The following is an 18,332-nucleotide window of genomic DNA, read 5'->3' as shown; positions in this document are numbered from 1 at the left end:
TAAATGCTGGAGAGGGTGTGAAGAAAAGGGAACCCTCTTACACTGTTGGTGGTAATGCAAACTAGTACAGCCACTATGGAGAACAGTGTGGAGATTCCTTAAAAAACTGGAAATAGAACTGCCTTATGATCCAGAAATCCCACTGCTGGTCTTACACACAGAGGAAACCAGAATTGAAAGAGACACATGTACCCCAATGTTCATCACAGCACTGTTTATAATAGCCAGGACATGGAAGCAACCTAGATGTCCATCAGCAGACGAATGGATAAGAAAGCCATGTTACATATACACAATGGAGTATTACTCAGCCATTAAAAAGAATACATTTGAATCAGTTCTAATGAATTGATGAAACTGGAGACTATTATATAGAGTGAAGTAAGCCAGAAAGAAAAACACCAATACAGTATGCTAACACATACATATGGAATTTAGAAAGATGGTAACGATAACCCTGTATGCAAGACAGCAAAAGAGATGCAGATGTATAGAACAGTCTTTTGGACTCTGTGGGAGAGGGAGAGGGTGGGATGATTTGGGAGAATGGCATTGAAACATGTATAATATAATATAAGAAATGAATCGCCAGTCCAGGTTCGATGCAGGATACAGGATGCTTGGGGCTGGTGCACTGGGATGACCCAGAGGGATGGTATGGGGAGGGAGGTGGGAGGGGGTTCATGATGGGGAACACGTGTACACCCGTGGCAGATTCATTTTGATGTATGGCAAACCAATATAATATTGTAAAGTAAAAAATAAATAAATAAAAATAAAATTCAATGTAAAAAAAAAGTATTCTCAGAGCCTTGAAATATCAGCTTTTACAGTTGATATCTTTGTTGTTCAGTTGCTATGTCCTGTCTGACTGTTTGCAACCCCATGCACTGCAGCACATTAGGCTTCCTTGATGTGATCTTTTTTTTTTCTTTTCTTGATGTGATCTTTAAAGATCATTAAAGCTGTTTTAGAAGAACTGCTTTTACTATGTAAGCAGTGACTATAGAGTTTTGGAAACTAGCATTTGAGAAAGTCGCATGAATCAGAAGCAGGTTCAGAGTAAAGGTTAGCAGTAACTGACAGCAAAAGGAAACTGATTGTGTATCTCTGCCGGGAGGAGGGTTAACTTACAGTGCCTGCGAGAAGTCAGCAGAGGGGCTATTTTGAAACCACTGCTGCTTGGGTAATAATAAAGAGACTGGAGAACATGAAATCCAGAAAAGGACTTGTGGGTGGAAAGAGAATCATTTTATATAATTTTGGGAACCAAAGGATACATTTGGGGTATAATTTTAGAAGAAGGACAGGACAAGACTTTAATGCTGTGATAGCTAAATTGGACAATGATGATTGTGGTTTCAGCTAGTGGACTGAAGGTCCAAGGTAGTGCCCTGGCCACAGGGCTGGCAGAAGTACAAGCTTTAACAGGAATAATCAAGACTTCGTCTGAGATAATCAATTAGAAACCTGGTGCATATTATCAGTTATGTTTTCAGATTGAAGGCTTTGAACAATCAGGCATGAAGCTGGCTGGTGTGGTTTCTCTGAAAATAAGTGGCTATAACTGACAGAGAAACAGGTGAGAAGATCTCCTGGACACATCCTGACGATAGTTACATGCATCAGAAGGTGAAGGGTTGAAGGTTTACTGAACATGAGTTAAGACTTAAGATCCACGGGCCTCTCACAAGACCTCGGATGACCTTCAGTGAGCCTGAGAAACCCCTGAAATTGTCCATAAAATGTTGTCTGTACTGTATGTGCATTTTTGGAGAGCAGTTCTTTACTTTCTCTATGGTCTCAAAGAGATTCAAGAGAAAAGTTAAGAGCCACTGGATTAGAAAATGCACGTGCAGTTTGATTAGCTCCATCTATTTCTTAATTTTCTGTTGGAAAAAGAGATTGAGGGTTCATTTGTGAACGTACATTTGAGTGGTGAACAAACGCTTTTAAGTGGAAACAAATACATAAGTTCTCTTAAATTCTTAATGAGAATCTCTCTAACATCTCTCAATACTTAAAAAAATGGATAATACCAGGGCTTCCCTGGTGGCTGGCTCAGTGGTAAAGAATCCACCTGTCAATGCAGGAGACACAGGTTCGATCCCTGATCCAGGAAGATCCCATCTGCCGCAAAGCAATTGAGCTTGTGCACCACAACTACTGAGTCTGTGCTCTAGAGCCCGGGCGCGGCAACTATTGAGCCCATGTGCTGCACCCACGGAAGCCCATATACCCTAGAGCCCATGCTCCGCAACGTGAGAAGCCACTTCAATGAGAAGCCTGCGTGCCTCAGCTAGAGAGTAGCCCCCGCTTATGGTAGCTAGAGAAAATCCGGTGGAGCAATGAAGACACAGAATAGCCAAACATAAAAAAATAAAATTATGTATTAAAGAAAAGCTGAATATTAAAGAATACCAAATGGAGTGACTTCTGTGCAGGCATGACACATCACTGAGCTCATTTATCTGTCCCTCTAACTGGACTCTGAATAGTAAGAGAGCAAATGACACGAGAGTCTCACACAGTCAAAAAAAAAAGAGAAATCACTGATGAGGTGAGAAAAAAGCACATGAATCATAATGACTGGGGAGTGATAGGAGACACTGCTGTGCTGGCAGGACTCAAAGGCGTAATGTCACATAGGTCAGCTTAAAACAAAACACACCCTCCGTGATGTTCTGAGACAAGGGTCTATCATCATCAGCTTTCTCATGGAGATCCCGGCAAGCATTTGGGACATGTCTGGTTAACAAGAAGGAAATGACCATCAACAAGATTTGTAGACTCAAATATTAAACGTGAATGCAAAAGTCTTGCATTTTAGTAAGACGATGATATAATTACCTTTCTTTTGTCCTTTTTCTATTAATTTTCATAAAGTGAATGGTAGATCTACTGACTAAAGCATCTGAATAAAAGGGGATAAGAAATGATTGCAAACAAAATGTTCCCCACATAAGCATGTTTTCTAAAAAAAATTAAATTTATCAATAAATGACATGACTCCTTAGAGGGACAAACTTTATCAGGCTCACCAAAACAAACTAGAAGCCCCAAGTTACAACAGCCATACTGACAGTTATATACTCAGCACCCAGACTCTGGTGGCAAATTTATGATAGAAAAATTACCAACTTTGTTAATGTTATCAGCATTTCTCAGTGGTAAAGATATCAGGAACACAGAAAGACAATACTTTTATGACTTAGGAAAACTCTGTTACTTAATAGCAAGATTGAGCGAAGAAGTCTTTTGTCTTTTATAACTACATTCTAGCATTCAGAAGAGACAGTATAGGAACAAATTACTGACAAATGCTTTAACTCATCATGACTGTTCTTATAAAGAAATAACTATATTAAGTGACCCTTTTAAAATATGATAAAAAGGAACTTAAAAGTACATGTTTCTAAATAGGAAGAGTAGTCTAAGCTTATGGTAATTTTTATCACAAGGCTTTGGGGAAAATATAGTTAAGTCAACATGCCCGTGTAATAAGAAGTGTAGGAAAGAGAAGAACATATTCCTCTCCTCAGTTATAAAGCTGACACTGAGTTATTATGTTCCTGCCTTTTGTTCAATATTGTTTTTGAAAAGCAAAAGAAAAAATATTGCTTTTGGTGAGAAGAGCTGGGAACAAAACCTGCAAAATGCTTAAGGTGGCGAAATGTGTGTGTTTATTTGAAAGGTTCAGGGACCTAAGATGTTTGTTCCATTTTGCACCATGGTAAACAACTGCTCTTTAGAGACAAATCCCCTGCCATGATGACAGGATTAAAAGTTAGTTATTAGAACTGAAGGAAAGGAAAAGCAAATCTGGTAAAACTCATACAAAAAAACAATAAAGCACTTCAAAGCCTGGTGCCATTCCAGTGCAGCACACGCCACCAACAAAAGCCCTGGTGTCGGGGTTAATGGACTTTGATCAAAGGGCAGCTCTGGGAGAAAGCAGCACCGCCTCATGCCTGTCCTCTCCTGCTCCCCAAAGAGTGAACAAAACCATAGTTTACAAGTGGGCGACCATGATATCTTGCTGGTCTCCAGAACAGTGGATGATTGACGATTGGAACTGGAACTAAACAGCCAGTTCACTAACACTTATAAACAAGCCAGGCGATATTGAGTGAGAAAAGTAGAGTGGCAATCATCTGACTGAAGAAATGAATTTAAATTCTCCTAAAAAAGAAATGACTTTTTCAAATTTCGCACAACGTCCATTCCCATGTACTAATTAAAATTTTGGCAGTGAGCAGCACCTAGGCACAGCACGTTTTCTCAGTGGGCATAGAAGAAACCAACGAAATGCCTCACAGACATCAGCTAAGCTGTTCAGAGGTGCCTCAGACTCCGGAGGGGCTGAGTGGGTCTTCACCCTGTCCGCAGACCTGCTCACTTCCCACCATCACAGTCCTTGGCTCTTCCCTGTTTATCAAATTAACATGAAATCCTCTGTTATGGGGCTTCCCAGGTGGCACAGTGGTAAAGAATCTGCCTGCCAATTGCAGGAGACCCGGGAAGACATGGGTTTGAGATCCCCTGAGGGAGGAAATGGCAACCCATTTCAGTATTCCTGCCTGGAGAATCCCATGGACAGAGGAGCCTGGTGGGCTATAGTCTGTGGAGTCATAAAAAGTCAGACGCGACTGAGCACACACACAGACACCTCTGCTATGGACCCTTCAGTTTTAGACTAAACTGGATCACTTCCCGTGGCTTCCGTTTGTCCTGCCCTTACCTACTTGCATGCCTCTAGTTATGGAATCTCCTTTACATGCCCGCTTCAATTCCTTCTGCTTCTCCTGCACCTGCTGCCGAGTTCCTCCCAGGCCTCACTGTGATGATATTACCTGTGAAATGTCTGCAGTTTTTCTTTCTCGGTTACCACTATCACTGTTAGGAGTTCAGGGTGGAGTTCAGTACCCCAGACTGCAGCTGGGAGTCCCTGACAAAGGGGACTTCCATTTGGTAATAGCCTTGTGAATAAAAAGGAACTGGCTTTATTAATAGACCTGTAAGTGCCTGAAAGCACCCCAGGAAAATTTGGTAAAAAGGTGTATGAAAGAAACCAGCCAAAACCCAAGGCCATAATGGGACTTCCTACTTCTCACCCCAAAGTGAGCAGCAGAGAAGGTTACAGGGCTCGCTTCCGGTGGAGACACGGTCCAAGGGAAGCACACCTCTGGGAAGCACAAGCCCTGAACTGTGTCCCAAGTTCTCAGGCTGAAAAAAATTCAGATTAACAACTCACCCTCCAGGGGTTGGGGGAGGAAGCCCTCAGGATGGAGACAGAAAATCCCTTTACCACAGACTCAAACTGGATGGGAGGGAGGCAGAAGTAATCCATTCCCCAATTACCATTGCCTCTAAGAACCTCTGTCTCTTCTCCCTCCTGTTCATTTCCCACACTGCCATGAGGAATATCTTTAGAAAACAAACCTGATCATGCTATTCATCTGCTTAAGAGGCTCTGATGACACTACACTACTTCTAGGATAAAGTCCAACTTCCTGGCAGGGCATGCATGGGCCCCCCTCCATCTGATCAGTGCCAAAGTTTCAGGCTTCCTCTACTTTGACTCACTTCTCATCACACGCTCACATTTGCACGGAATTCCCATTGTCAGGATGTCTGTTCGTATCACTAGGCTTTGGCACATGCTTTCAGTGTTTCTCTGCCTGAACCAGGACCTATTTCTTTATTATTATTTTTTTAAGTGAAGGAAACACACTTTATAAACAAGATGGGGGCCATCTTGGAAGGCAAGAGAGGCACCAGGGTATGGGACTGTCAGTTTTTATAGGGCTGGGTAATTTTATAAGCTAATGAGTGGGAGGAGTCTTCCAGCTATTTTGGGGAAGGTCTGGGGAATTCCAGGGATTGGGCATCACCCACTTTTTGACTCTTATGGTTGGCCTTGGAACTATCATGGTGCCTGTGGGTGTGTGGCTCCAGTTTCTTTTGATCTCATCCTTCATAATCCAGCTCATATGCTTCCCACAGGTAGTTATTTATTCTATCCTATGTTCCCAGAGCCTGTTTTCACATTTATTACACTGCATTAAAATGATTCACTTACAATCATCTCTCCCAGTTAAAGAGTAAGCTCCAAAAGAAAGTTAGTTGTTTTCCTTATCTTTGCACCTAGGAGACAGTCTTTTTAAAGCAACAGATGTAGTGAGATGTAATCTATTTATATACTATTACTAATTAACTCATAAAGTATCCAATTCAGTGCCTTTTAGTATAATTATGTAACCATCACCACTCTTTACTTGTAAAATACTTCCATCACCCTCAAAAAGAAACCCCAAACCAAGTAAGCAGTCTCTTTCTTTCCCTCCCTCTCTCAAGGCCCTGGCAACTACTAATCTATTTTGTATCTCTATGGACTTGCCTATTCTGGCCACAAAATATAAATGAAACCAAATAATATATGGCCTTTTGTGTTTGTCTTCTTTCACTTAGTATAACATTTTCAGGGTTAAGCTATGTTACAGCATGCATCAGAACTTCACTCCTTTTTATGGCTGAATAAGATTCCATTGTATGGATGGATATATATATATATACACATATGTATAGGGCTTCCCTAGTGGCTAAGACAATAAAGAATCTTCCTGCAATGCAAGAGACCTGGGTTTGATCCCTGGGTTGGGAAGATCCCCTGGAGATGAGTATAGCTACCAACTCCAGTGTTCTTGCCTGAAGAATTCTATGAACAGATGTTCCTGGAGAACTACAGTTCATGGGATCACAAAGAGTTGGACAGGACTGAGCAATTAACACACACACACACGCCATATTTTGTTTATCTGTTAATCAACTGATAGACATTTGGACTGTTCTCAACATTTGGCTATAATGAGTCATGCTGCTATGACATTTACGTGTAAGTTTTTATGTGGATATATGTTTTTAATTCCCTTAGAAGTACAATTGCTGGGTCATACATTAAATTTGTGTTTTCACACTTTAAGAAACTGTCAGGCTGTTTTTCAAAATGGCTACACCATTTTCCATTCCTAGCAACAGTGTATTAGTGTTCTAATTTTTCTACATCTATGCCAATACACATTGTTTCTCTTAATTTTAGTCATTCTAGTGGGTGTGAAGTGGTATTTGTGGTTTTTGATTTGCAATTCATATAAATTTTTTAAAATTAATTTTTATTGGGGTATGGTTGATTTGTATATATTTATAGTATTAGTATTACTCTTGCCTGGAAAATCCCATGGACGGAGGAGCCTGGTAGGCTGCAGTCCACGGGGTTGCTAAGAGTCAGACATGACTTTCCCTTTTCATTTTCATGCATTGGAGAAGGAAATGGCAACCCACTCCAGTGTTCTTGCCTGGAGAATCCCAGGGACAGGGGAGCCTGGTGGGCTGCCATCTACGGGGTCACACAGAGTCAGACACGACTGAAGTGACTTAGCAGCAGCAGCATAGTATTAGGTTCTGCTGTACAGCAAAGTGAAACAGTTATATATAATAATCTTAATAAATGTTTATATAATGAATAATCTTTGAATGCCCTGTGGTAGGAGAGACAGGGTGGGACCTGGGACCCTTTGCTGCAGCCCTTGCAACTGGACAAATGGCTCCTTGAGCAACAAAATACAAAGAAACTACAAGGGACTGAAAACAACTGTGTGCACTGTGCAGTTGGGGCAGGACACAAAAAGATCAAACAACCCAACTGCTACTTCTCAAGACCAGGAGCAAAATCTGGGTGTTGGGAGCAAAAGCAGGGTATTGTGCATGCCCCCTGTACTCAGTACTACCAAAGAAGCAAACTACCTAAGCCACCCCTCCAGCCAAACCTCTGGACCACCCCTCCAGCCAAACCTCTGGACACACCCCTGTTCTCACTCCAGCTTGCTCCTCCTGAATGGGAGAGCTAGCAAGGGAACCTGTTGCATATTCTTGCTCCCTTCTACTGCAGCAGGGGTCCCAGGAAAGCTTTGTCTGACTTTCTTGTCTGGTCTCTGATCAATTTCTGTTAATTAAGGAGGCAAAAAACCCTGGTCCATAACAGTAGTACACATCCTATAGACACTGGTTAAAGAACAATTTCAGTTTTCTTTTCATTCCACAAATAATTGGGGATCCACAATGGGCTAATGCATTTGGTATAATTTGGCAAGGTTATGAAGGTATTAAAAGATGCTTACTCCTTGGAAGGAAAGTTATGACCAACCTAGACAGCATATTGAAAAGCAGAGACATTACTTTGTCAACAAAGGTCCATCTAGTCAAGGCTATGGTTTTTCCAGTGGTCATGTATGGATGTGAGAGTTGGACTGTGAAGAAAGCTGAGTGCTGAAGAATTGATGCCTTTGAACTGTGGTGTTGGAGAAGACTCTTGAGAGTCCCCTGGACTGCAAGGAGATCCAACCAGTCCATCCTAAAGGAGATCAGTCCTGAATATTCTTGGAAGGACTGATGTTGAAGCTGAAACTCCAGTACTTTGGCCACCTGATGCGAAGAGCTGACTCATTTGAAAAGACCCTGATGCTGTGAAAGATTGAGGGCAGGAGGAGAAGGGGACGACAGAGGATGAGATGGTTGGATGGCATCACCAGCTCAATGGGCATGGGTTTGGGTGGACTCTAGGAGTTGGTGATGGACAGGGAGGCCTGGCGTGCTGTGGTTCATGGGGTCACAAAGAGTTGGACACGACTGAGCCACTGAACTGAACTGAACTGATGAAGGTAGACTTTGTAGCTGAAAGCCCTGAGTTCAAATCCAAACTCTGCTACTTATTGGCTACATGAACTTAGGCAGGTGATCTTTAATCTTTCTGAGCTTTATTGGGGCAGGGTAATATTATCTGACTCTGGTACTGCCCTGAATGTTAAATAGTCTTGAGTTTTTAAGGGCTTGGAATACTGAGTACAGTACATGTTAATTATTATCACCGAGTGAACTGAAGTTACAAAGGCAAACAAGAAAAATGCCTAATAATAGCACTATGTGATGTAAGCTGTGACAGAGATATTTATATGTTTCCACAGTAATGAGGCTACCCTCTTGTCATTATTAGGCTATTATGCAAACTAATTACATCATGTTTACATAGTGGCTTGAATTCTAAAATACATACTAAATAAATATTCTGATTTAAGATGTGTTACCTTCAAGAAGATCCAACCAGTCCATTCTGAAGATCAGCCCTGGGATTTCTTTGGAAGGAATGATGCTAAAGCTGAAACTCCAGTACTTTGGCCACCTCATGCGAAGAGTTGACTCATTGGAAAAGACTCTGATGCTGGGAGGGATTGGGGGCAGGAGGAGAAGGGGACGACAGAGGATGAGATGGCTGGATGGCATCACTGACTCGATGGACGTGAGTCTCAGTGAACTCTGGGAGTTGGTGATGGACAGGGAGGCCTGGCGTGCTGCGATTCATGGGGTCGCAAAGTTGGACATGACTGAGCGACTGAACTGAACTGAACCTTCAAGAAAGTAGTGCTTTAGCATACTGAGAAACAAGAGATTTTTGGATAAGAATGATTTATACTTCATGAATAAAGAGCCCCTGTGATCAATTTTCTTTTTTGCTGTCACAATTTTTTTTCCAACTAGACAGTACGTGGGAAACAAAGTAATTTTTTATATGTATGACATGATTTCTTATTTGCAGTTCTTAGGTCAACAAAACAAACATTTTTTACAATGTTGGCATTTAATAAAAAACGTAAAGTTTGTTTTGAATTTGGAGTGCATATTTTTAAATTTCAGTGTGCTAAAGAGCTCTCCTTTTCAGTTCCATAGAATTTTTTATCAGCAGACTGGTAAGCATTCTATAGATTTTTAATGCAAATATGGGTGTTTTAATGCAAATGTAAATTTGCCTTGGGTGAAGGCCATTCTAGATGGCCTTGAGGAGAGTAGACCAGGGGACTTGAAGACTATGACAGAGAAAAGGCAGGCTGTGAGCCAGGTCAATGATGAAGTTCTACGGCAAGGAAAGAAAGATGAGACAATCAAGGAGAGGCTCGTGAGGATAAAGAATTAGGAGATGTTGAGCTAAAAGCCTTCAAAATGAAAACAATGGCTGAGGGAAAGCAGAGACTGCAGTGTGACTGAAACTGGAAACTGTCTGGAGATTTATTCCACAATGGAAAGAACTGCTGTCTGAAGTAATGAAATAGAAGCAGCTCTGGCTCAATGGGGCTTCCCCAGTGGCTCAGATGGTAAAGAATTCACCTGCAATGCAGGAGACCCGGGTTTGATCCCTGGGTCAGGAAGATCCCCCTGGAGGAGGAAATGGCAACCCACTCAAGTATTCTTGCCTGGAGAAACCCATAGACAGAGGAGACTGGAGGGGCTAAAGTCCACGGGGTCACAAAAGAGTCAGACCTGACTGAGCATGCACATGCTGGCTTAGTGAGAGGAGAAGAGAAGCCGAGCCCAAAGAAGATTTATCCTAAGCAGGAGCTGGATTTGTTACCCATATGAAGTTAGAGTCCTTTCTTTTGCTTATCTGTGAATCTCTTATGCACCAAGTTTCTCTTCAGCTATTTTATTTTGTATACATATATAATGAATGAAAGGGACCTCAGAGCCATCTAGTGATCTAGGGACTTAAGTAGCTGGGCAAATGATGCTGCTGGCTCTTATGCATTAAGAGCCAAAAGAGGATGAGAAAAGAAGAGGTGAAGGGAAGGGCCCAATTTCCCACAGCTGTTGCTAAAGCAAGAGATACCCATGAGATGATGGCAGGAGAAAATGAAAATTATAGAGGCAGGCTTTTTATATGATTACTCCACTCATTCTATTTTATCCAGAAACAGCTTTTAATTACTTGGAAATGACAATATAGACTGCTATAGCCCATACCTTTCTCTCCTTCCATCTGGAGACGCCCTACTTTATCACTCCTTGGAAGCCAATGTAGGAAAATCGAAACACTGCAAAACCAAGAGAACTGAGAAGTCATGTATGTGGAAGAAGGTGTAGAAAGAAGGAAGAATCTTGAGAAAGTGGATCCTATCTGAGACAGTGACCTTGGTGATGGCCTCTAGAAGGAATTGGTTACTGAAGGGACAGCCAACTGGGCTGTGCAAAGTCACCCTGCTTCGTGGTGGTAGAAGTACTTCTTTTCATTTGAGTTGGACTTCAACTTGAGCTTCATTTGGGTTAATAAATAATCTTTTTAAAATGTAAATATATCTAGGATGGGTAAAGAACTGTGACTCATACATTTATATGGATTAATTTTATGCAGGGTGTTATTTAAATACTTAATAACAGCTACAGCAGAGGTATTAACCAGAGTCCTTGAGGCCAAGGCTGTGAAGGATCACGGGAGGTCCAGGTGGTGGGTGAGGGAGTACAATGAAGGGATTGAAGACGTGGCTGTTTACTGTTACCAAATACTTAACATTTAACAGCCAGTACACTTATACCCATATACACTGGTATAGTGCTAGCCCTGGTTCCATACATTTTTAATAAGCTGAGTTCTGTGACAAAATATTCTGATTAAGAGAGGAGGGAGACAAAGATAATGCCAATGTCATTCTGAATGAACACCAGGGGAGAAAGAAGACAAGAAAGAACAAAATTAATATAAAAATTCTGTCCAGGAAAATATTCTTTCATTTTCCTCCTCTTCCCAATCACAGGTCTCCCTGTACCCAGGACCCATAATCATACTAATACTAGCTCTATATCAATCCACAGGGAACAAATTTGCCAAAAGCCCATATGCTAAAGACTAAGCCAAGGTGTCTTAGACAGTAAAGAATCTGATTGCAATTCAGAAGTCCCAGTTCAATTCTTTGGTCAGGAAAATCCCCTGGAGAAGGGAATGTCTACCCACTCCAGTATTCTTACCTGGAGAATTCCATGGACAGAGGAGCCTGGCAGGTTACAGTCCATGGGGTCGCAAAGAGTCGGACATGAATGAGCAACTAACACTTTCACATGCTAAATGTCAGTCCACCTGAAACCCAAATCACTGGAGACCAATTTGTCAGATGCACCACATTCACTGGCTTTCTAAAAATCATTCTTAGAGTCCACAACGTTTTGAATGTGATGAACTGGAAGAGTTAAGATGACTGTGGCGAACCAGGGACCCAGGCTCCTTCCTGCCTGGGTTCATCCTCTCTCTGCCCTACAGGTTCTCTCTCTGCTCCTTGGAGCCTCCAAGTCTCCCTTACTCTAAAGCTGACAGCCTGGGCAAGTCTCACACTAACAAGCACAATCTATTCCTCTGGCCTTGGGAGGTCCTTCTTTGCCCTAACTCTAACCTCCAGATGCAGCAGCCATACGCTGGGACAGAGATAAAATGAACATTCCTTAAAATGCTGACACTACAGAAATATTCGTAAACTATTAAAAACCATCCAATTAGAACTGTTATCAACATTTCAGTTAAACAAGTTTTTGATGACAGTGGGCAAAGTTAATTTGGCAAAGTTTAATCGGTAAAATTGGAAGTATCCTAAAAATGCTAAATGTAGGCAACTTTTTTTAAAAAGGCTTTAAAAAAAGGATCTGAAAGACATCAGTATAAATAGAAAAATTCCCATAGGAAATGCTGAAATTTTGGCAGCACTCAGAAGAACATGTTGGTTAAATTTCCTTAGGATTTCTCAACAAATTGAACATTTCTTAAGATGCATGAAGCTGGAGGGTATAAAGACAAAGGGATAAGCAGCTACCTCACCTAAGGTCCTTAAAGCACACTTCACACCTTGGCCAACAAACAAGGAAAAAAATACAAAGCAAATCGAATAAAATGGTCTCTTCTCATTTTAAGATTCCCATCTATACAAAACCATCTGTGTAAAAGGCATGCATTGAGAAATCTGTGTGAGTTAACACTAACCTTTTGAAAGGTTAAACACCTAATTCAAGAAAAGCAAGATTTGCTAAGGGTGATAGGTGATTTTTTTTTTTTAACTTTCTATACAGATACATAATTTTCTTTGAAGACACCTAAAAACAATAAACATATATATATATATACACACACACACACACACACACACACACATATGTGGGAACATGTGTTTCAAGTTCTTAATATTTATCTTAGGAAGGAACTCAGACAGTTCAACAGGAAATTTTAGTGGAAAAACAGCTACAAATCATGGTTTTAGTTATATATTTTTAAAATACCTAGCATATCTATTGATTTTTATAGACCAAAATACAACATAATAAACACTACTAAAATAAAAGTACTTTTTAAAATAAGAGAAAAATATATTGGAAATAATTCTTTTTTTTTTTTTTTAAAACAAATGTGACAGAATGGCATTTTGGTATCCTAGAAAAGAAAAATGTACTAGCCCTCCAAATAGCATACAAAAAAATGTAATAAGGTTCCACATAAAAAACATTATATATTTTATGGAACTAAACTTGAGATTAAAATTTTAATTTTGCATTATGAGAAAATGTGTACAGACTTCAATTTCATTCCTATAATAGTGGATCAATTCTTTCAAAAATTACAATTAAACTCCCCATTAACTCTCATACCATTTTGAACCAGAAGAGCTAGGAAAAAGACAGTTTGAATGACTATATGTTCCTCTAATATATTATCTCTTATTCAGTTGCTATATGGCCTCCAAATAGCATTTGTGATTGTACAGACAATATAACAAATATCCATATACCCATCATTCAAAATTTACAGATACTAACATTTTAATATTTATGTCTGAACTTTTTTAAAATAAAATACTTCTGATAAAGCTGTTGCCACACTTTTAGTCTTCCTTAGACTCATTCTTCTCTTCTTTCAGAGGCAATAAGTTTAATATGTATTCTTCCAATCTATGTTTACATATCTTATTTTATATATATGTATTCACAAATACATAATATTATTTGTGTGTGTGTGCTGTGCATTAAAAAAAATAACATCATGTTTTCAAAATATGGTCATGTTCATACATATAAACCTAAGTCATTCATGTTAACTTCTAAGTAGTATCTTGTGACAGTTGATTTAGCCATTGTCCTATTGATGGACATTTGGTTGTTTCCAATTTTTTGCATTCCAAAAAGGATCACTGAGTACACATCTTTGTACATGTATCCTTATATATATGCAGAAGAATGTATTCCTTGCTATGAAACTATTTTAGTTGTAGGAATGAGGTATTACCTCATACCAGTCAGAACCGCCATCATTAAAAAAGTCTACAAATAATAAACCCTACAATCCCACTCCTAGGCATGAAGGAGGAAACAGACAGAACAGGCTTCGTCTTGAAAGCAGGACTCCATCTTGGGCTGGACTATGGACTTTGATCTATATGCCCAGTATCTATGGAAACGACATACCAACTGGAAAACCAGACCCCTGCCCCCGCCCCCATGGAAGAGCCCCAGGGCTCATACCTAGACTCTCGTCAACTAAAAGAATAGCCTAATTATCTGTGTAACCGAATAGAATCATAAATTCTATTATGCTTATTGGGGTATGACCACAGGCCTATTGATAATTGTCCACTGTTAACTACCTAGACCTAAGGCATATGAATCACGGGTTATCTTTGACCGTATCTTTCTTTTCCTTTGTTCAGACTAGTTTCAGGGAATTTGGGGAGGTGGGTTTGGGCATGTACACTTAGAGTATATAAGGTTTTCACAAAAACTGGTCGGGGTCCTTGGCTAAGAGGAGACTCTGACTTGGGCCCGCCGATGTAATAAACTGCACTCCACTATCTACATTGTCCTTCTGAGTGAGTTTGTTTCCCGGAACACGTGGCTACAACAGGCATGTATCTAGGAAAGAAGAAAACTCTACTAGAAAAGATACATGTACTCTAATGTATCGGCAGCACTATTTACAATAGCCAAGACATGGAAGCAACACAAATGTCCATCAACAGATGATTGGTTTAAGATGTATCATACACACACACACACACACACAATGGAATACCTGTGTACTCAAGAATCTTCACAGCTTCTATTGGACATATTCTCTTTTTAAGAATGAAGGAAAATTCTCCCATTTTTGAGCCATTCTTTTATGTCAATTCTACAAAATTGCATGCAACTTTACAAATATTTTTTAAAAGATACAGTTTTGTAAATATTTAATATCCTGCTAATTTGATTTTGAATTGTAAATGTCAAGAGTTCTGTTTGGGGTTTTTTTATGTTGTATTATGCTTTGTTAAAATGGAAAAATTATACATTTTTAGAATGTTTTTATGAGTAAATTTAACATACTGTAAAAACATTTTTTTAATGAAAAAAGAATGAAATAATGTCATTAGCAGCAACACAAACGAACCCGGAGATGATCATACTAAGTAAAGTAAGTCAGACAGAGAAAGACAAATATCAAATGATATCACTTATAGGTGGTATATATATATATATATATATATATATATATATATATATATATATAAATAATAAATGGAAACTAAGGCACACAGAAGTTAAGTGACTTTCCAAGATCCCCAATCAGTGGTAGAGAAAGGATTTGAACCAGGCAGACCAGCAGCAGAGTCCTTGCTGTTAGTATTTTGCTCTACGAATTCTTTACATTGCCTTTTGACAGGGTCTGTGTGATACCCGTTGGGAACACTTGACAAAATATAGTTGATTTGGAAAAAGAAAGTTGTTCGGTTTTTTTGTCTCTTTGTTTGCTTTTGTTTTGCCCATTAGCTGAGTATTTACCAAGTATCAGAACTGGGGTAAGCTCTCTCTCATACAGTTCAGTTTAGTTGCTCAGTCGTTTCCGACTCTTTGAGACCGCATGAATCGCAGCACGCCAGGCCTCCCTGTCCATCACCAACTCCTGGAGTTCACTCAGACTCACGTCCATCGAGTCAGTGATGCCATCCAGCCATCTTATCCTCTGTTGTCCCCTTCTTCTCCTGCCCCCAATCTCTCCCAGCATCAGAGTCTTTTCCAATGAGTCAACTCTTCGCATGAGGTGGCCAAAGTACTGGGGTTTCAGCTTTAGCATCATTCCCTCCAAAGAAATCCCAGGGCTGATCTCTTTTAGGATGGACTGGTTAGATCTCCTTGCAGTCCAAGGGACTCTCAAGAGTCTTCTCCAACACCACAGTTCAAAAGCATCAATTCTTCGGTGCTCAGCCTTCTTCACAGTCCAACTCTCACATCCATACATGACCACAGGAAAAATCATAGCCTTGACTAGACAGACCTTTGTTGGCAAAGTAATGTCTCTGCTTTTGAATATGCTATCTAGGTTGGTCATAACTTTCCTTCCAAGGAGTAAGCGTCTTTTACTTTCATGGCTGCAGTCACCATCTGTAGTGATTTTGGAGCCCAGAAAAATAAAGTCTGACACTGTTTCCACTGTTTCCCCATCTACTTGCCATGAAGTGATGGGACCGGATGCCATGATCTTCGTTTTCTGAATGTTGAGCTTTAAGCCAACTTTTTCACTTTCCACTTTCACTTTCATCAAGAGGCTTTTTAGTTCCTCTTCACTTTCTGCCATAAGGGTGGTGTCATCTGCATATCTGAGGTTATTGATATTTCTCCCGGCAATCTTGATTCCATCTTGTGTTTCTTCCAGCCCAGCGTTTCTCATGATGTACTCTGCATATAAGTTAAATAAGCAGGGTGATAATATACAGCCTTGACGTACTCCTTTTCCTATTTGGAACCAGTCTGTTGTTCCATGTCCAGTTCTAACTGTTGCTTCCTGACCTGCATATAGGTTTCTCAAGAGGCAGGTCAGGTGGTCTGGTATTCCCTTCTCTTGAAGAATTTCCCACAGTTTATTGTGATCCACACAGTCAAAGGCTTTGGCATAGTCAATAAAGCAGAAATAGGTGTTTTTCTGGAACTCTCTTGCTTTTTCCATGATCCAGCAGATGTTGGCAATTTGATCTCATACTGTATCTGTCACTTAATACCGACAACCTATGAAGTAAGTAATATTCTAATCTGTGTATGTGAATCCAAGGCCCATAGCAGTTCCATAGCATGCTTAAGGTCTAACAAAGGAGTCTGCATGTCCAGCACAGATGTTTGGGCAAATGTACCAGGAAATGGATCCTGGTACAAAATAAAAATTGTTGGGTCCCATAAAAATGCTTGAGCTGCAGTGCAACATCACAAATTATTATAGAATACAAGTCAAAACCACAATGAAGTATCATCTCACAACCAGTCAGAATGGCCATCATCAAAAAGTCTACAAATAATAAATGCTGGAAAGGGTGTGGAGAAAACGGAACCCTTGTGCACTGTTGGTGGGAATGTAAATTGGTGTAGTCATAAGGAAAAATCAATATGGTGATTCCTCAAAAAACTAAAAATGGAGTTACCATATGATCCCAAATCTCACTTCAGGGCATACCTCTGGAGAAAACTCTAATTCTAAAAGATACATGCACCCAATGTTCATAGCAGCACTATTTACAATAGCCAAGACATGGAAGCAACCTGAATGTTCATCAACAGAGGAATGGATAAAGAAGCTATGGTATAGATAGATATAGATAGGCTCATTGAAAAAGACTCTGATGCTTGGAGGGATTGAGGGCAGGTGGAGAAGGGGACGACAGAGGATGAGATGGCTGGATGGCATCACCGACTCAATGGACGTGAGTTTGAGTGAACTCTGGGAGATGGTGATGGACAGGGAGGCCTGGCATGCTGCGATTCATGGGGTCGCAAAGAGTCAGACGTGACTGAGTGACTGAACTGAACTGAACTGAACTGAAACATAGCAATACACCTCAGCCATAAAAAAGAATGAAATTATGCCATTTGCAGCGATGTGGATGAACCTATAGATTACCAAACAAAGTCAGAGAAAGACAAGTATCATATGCAAGCACTTATAAGGACTCTAAAATGTGATACAACTGAACTTACTTACAAAGCAGAAACAGACACACAGACAGAAAACAACCTTATGGTTATCAAAGGGGAAAGGGGGTGGAGAGGAATAAACTAGGAGTATGGGATAATTTTCACAGATATAAACTACTATACATAAAATAGATAAACATAAGGTCCTGCTGTATAGCACAGGGTTCTACATTCAATATCTTATAATAACCTATAATGGAAAAAAATCTGAAAAAAACACATAACTGAATCACTTTGCAGTACATCTGAGACAAATTCAAATATTGTAAACCAACTATTCTTCAATAAAAATCCCAAACAACAACAAAAACCCAATAAAATAAAATAAAGGTGCTTCCTGCAGCCAGATCTTAAAAAAAAGGCCCAGATTATAACACACTAAATAATAAGAGAATCCCAAGTTCATAGTGATATTTTTTAAAAAGGAAGAAATCAGAAATTTTTCTCTACAGAAAAAATGCCAGCTAATGAAGAAGCAATGA

General features: G+C 40.0%; 1 protein-coding gene across 3 annotated transcripts in view; it reads right to left on the bottom strand.

Annotated features, from left to right (window-relative positions):
• The window catches only part of ZRANB3 (zinc finger RANBP2-type containing 3), a 305,694-nt gene that overhangs the window by 45,854 nt on the left and 241,508 nt on the right, over positions 1 to 18,332 (bottom strand). The window lies entirely within an intron of this gene.

Source organism: Bos javanicus, chromosome 2 (assembly GCF_032452875.1).
Source record: "Bos javanicus breed banteng chromosome 2, ARS-OSU_banteng_1.0, whole genome shotgun sequence".
Taxonomy (NCBI): Eukaryota; Metazoa; Chordata; class Mammalia; order Artiodactyla; family Bovidae; genus Bos; species Bos javanicus.
This window is presented reverse-complemented; position numbering and strand designations above follow the sequence as displayed.